The 3,700-nt window shown below is 45.0% G+C and overlaps 1 long non-coding RNA gene across 2 annotated transcripts; it reads left to right on the forward strand.

Moving 5' to 3' along the window:
* Positions 1-513: 513 nt before the first annotated feature.
* On the forward strand, positions 514-3,048 carry LOC109783922 (uncharacterized). 2 transcript variants are annotated; one of them, XR_005760911.2, is made up of 5 exons: positions 514-1,137; positions 1,232-1,329; positions 1,438-1,504; positions 2,005-2,105; positions 2,790-3,048. It is a non-coding gene; the product is annotated as an uncharacterized lncRNA (long non-coding RNA). The 2 variants fall into 2 exon arrangements; XR_002237771.4 differs by lacking the exon at positions 1,232-1,329 and having other exon boundaries at positions 524-1,137.
* Positions 3,049-3,700: the final 652 nt, after the last annotated feature.

A 3,700-nucleotide genomic window follows, 5' to 3' on the forward strand; every position in this document is an offset into this window, starting at 1 on the left:
TAGCCAGATCCCATGCAGCCCGCATCGTACGGAAAAACCAGTAGTTACTGAAATCTTTGTCCATATGAACTCGCACCAAGATCAACCAACAGAGGTCCTCTTCCGCCGACCATCCTCTTCATCAAAAACTACATCATCAAGGTCGCCCTCTTCCAGAGACAACTCCTTCATCAGCTCCTCGATCTTCCCCTTCCCCTTGGCAGGAACACAAGAACTACTTCCGCTCGCCATGATAGCAGTCAGGACGAGATCCGATCTTCACCTGTAGCCGAGCAAAAGCTGAGAGCGAAACCCTAACTCCTTCGCACCCGAGCAGAACGCCGCCAAGGCCGGGTAGAAGCACAGGGCTGCCCCTGGATCAGCCCGAACGAAGAACCAGCCAGAGCTATGGAGATCAGAGCAGTTTTTTCTCTACGTCGCCACCGGTGACGAGAGGAAGAGAACCCTAGATGAGAGCCGCCAGGGGAAAAAGTTCTTTGCATAACTGGAATTTGTCTGTGTGTTATACCTTTTCCTGTCGGGCCCGCACTAGCACACAGGAAAATGGGCCATATTCCTGTGCGTCTGGCGAAAGCTCACAGAAAAAAAATATTGCTGTCGGTCCTGGCCCGGCCCACAGGACTAACCAATTTCCCTGGCGTGCGTAACCCACAGCGAAAATGAAACCCATGTTTGGCGCCATGAATTCAGCCACGCGCGCCAAAACAAAGCCCGTCCAGCCGCTGATCGAGCTAATTTTTGGGCTGCCGCTCACCGGTTGGAAACTTGGAATAAAAGCCCGAGTGAAAAAAAATCTCAGTCATTCCCCACCGAGCCAGCCAGCGGCGCCCCCAAATCCCAGATCTGGCAGCCGCCAGCCAGCGGTGTCCCAAATCCCTCGTCGTTCCTAGGCTGATGCGCCCCAAATCCGTCGCCAACCTGCTGCGCCCCAAATCCTCGTCGCCGGATGCGCCTCCTCCAACCTCTCGCCCGCCCCATTCGCTATGTTCGCTGGGTTGCCGAACAAGGAATGGTCGCCTTCGGAATATCGCCGTCAACTTCGCCTCTACCTCCAGAGGGTCGTCGTCAAAGTACCCGCCGGTGTCGTCAGTCGATTGCTATCGCATCCTTGTTTGAGTGCCACCCCTTTCCATCCAGGTACCACCCTTCCAGATCCATTTTTTTTGTATTCCCTTCTTTAGGATTTGTTTCCATTTCCTGATAAAATTCATATGTGAGTACCCCCGACTAGATTCACCAGAAAATAACGAGAATTGTCTCCTTCCTCATTTGCTGGGTACTGATAGAAGGAAATGACTTTATACAGACATTGGTTTTGAATAGGCCAAGGTAGTTGATGTCTCTCCTCTGCAACCGTATGTCTGCAAGAGATTCTACTAGTACTAGAACCACAACTGCTTTTAGAAAGTCTGATATATTTTGATTTTCATCTTCAAGGTTACAGGACTCCTAAAACATCACTTCTTCAGAGGAGGGAAACAGAGTTGAACTGTTAATTGTAAAGGTAATGGACAATACTGCATGCTTGTTATCATTTAATATATCACTGGTTTCTCAAATATAGCTCTGCATATCTTCTTTTCTGGTTCTGTAATCGTGGGTCACCCCTTCCAATATTTGTATGTTGTGTATCAACATGTAACCGGAAGTTGAAACTATTGAGTAAGCAGTAACAGTGAACATTGGTTACCCAGTTAATTTTCTCAAGATCGAGCAATAAATAAGAATCTTGAAAAAGTCATTAGCAGGTTCTATACATAAACTATTTTTTGTCTTGTGTTGGGACACATGGTGCATAAGGTTTTTTACTTGTGCTTTCGCCCTTCCAAAGTTTACCATGAATGTATGGCATGCTTTCTCCTATATATTACAGTAACATTCAAAGTTTACCATGAATAATTGGGGTCCTTTATTGTCTCACCTTGCAGTACTGTAAAATGTATTATCTAGTATTGTTTGTCAATAGCTTTTGGTTTCATGCTCTTTCATTCTGTTATGATTTAGGGACAATTGATCCATCGCATGGAAAGTACAAGGAAGATGATCAGCACAACAAGGAAGATCAATAAAGGCAAGAAATTATAAATATTCTTCTGAATAAAGAGGTACTGTTCCCTACTGTTACATTATTGAATAATTTCATAATGCTTTGGTTTTCACTGTTATGGAGATGACTCTGCCCATTTTTCTCGAACATCTGAAATGGGTAGACTTAACTCCTTGTTATTTTCTTATTATACAATTTTGTGGTAATGCATCATTGAGCAGTTGCACTTAAGAATATTTATGTTGGTACCGTGATAAGAGCCTGACTTGCAAGAAGCCTCTAATATCTCATCTATTCAGATTGTTAGCTGTTTTAACTAATTCAGAAGCATGTGGTTAGGTTGCCATTTGAATGGATTTTTTCAATTGCATGGTTTGTATAAATCTGAGATATGATTCTAGAACAAATTACTCCATTATTTTTCCATATAGCTGAAAAATTAGGCAACTTTGCTGTGACAAAAACAAGTTGGGCATATATGCCACTGTTATTGCGAGAAACTAAGATATCAGATCGATTATGCTTATTAGATCTTATAGATAACTTTGCTGTGACAAAAACAAGTTGGGCATATATGCCACTGTTATTGCGAGAAACTGAGATATCAGATCGATTATGCTTATTATATCTTATAGATATTGTTCATGTTTCTTGATACCATTTTGTAGCAAAGTGTTGACACTTGCACTTTTTTATGTGAGACACTTGCACCCTTTTACAAGTTCATTTATGTCCACTGCAGGGTAACCTTGAAGAGAAGGTTGCAACTTAAGCTGTAACAAAACATTATGAAAAGAGGTCTCACGCCGTGAATATTTAGTTGATGCACTAGTGTTTTTAGATGTTGCGCCTCTGTTTTCATTGTCCTTTGATTCATGTATGCAAGTTCGATGGAATTGTATCCGAAGTATGTGAATTGGTAACTCTATGGTTGATGGAAGCTATTGATAGTGATGTTTCTCTGTTCTAAACATTCAGAGTAATGAAATGGCTATGTCTAAGACCATCAATGTCAAGATTTTTTTTGTTCATTGGACTCATTTTTTCCTGGCGGTTATGTATGACAGGGATATGCAGTTTACCTGGTTTGCCAAACCTGACGACTATGTATCCCTGTGAGGCCAAAACGGTCAGGGAAACAATGAAAACCGACAGGAATAATGTTCCTGTCGGCCAGCCGACAGACATATGAAAATTTCCCTGTCAAGCTATGCCTGACGGCTAACCCTGACGGTTGGCCGACAGGCAATACTTTTCCTGTCGGTAAACCCTATCTTCCTGTCGGGTTTGGGCTCACAGGAATATTTCAGTTTCTGGTAGTGAATGATTGTATATGGACATGGTGTGGGCGGCTCGGGCAGAAGATAGAACCTAGCCACCGCCACCTCAAACATCCTCTCCCTTTGATCCGCCGCCGCCGGAGGACGCGGCCGGCGAAGTTGTGCTGCAGACGGCGGCGGCGGGGACCTTTGCTTGCGGCGCAGGTCCCCTCGCGGTCTGCAGCGGCTGGGGCGGGTGGTCGGCACGTGGACGCGCCGGTGGCCAGATCTGGCGTGGGCTGCTTCCTTGCTGTTGCTGCGCTGGGTGCTTGGGCACGGCGCTGCGGGCCCTGGTTGTGACGCCCCCGATTCAATCGTACACTAATCATACACG

This window comes from Aegilops tauschii, chromosome 6 (genome assembly GCF_002575655.3).
Source record: "Aegilops tauschii subsp. strangulata cultivar AL8/78 chromosome 6, Aet v6.0, whole genome shotgun sequence".
Lineage (NCBI taxonomy): Eukaryota > Viridiplantae > Streptophyta > Magnoliopsida > Poales > Poaceae > Aegilops > Aegilops tauschii.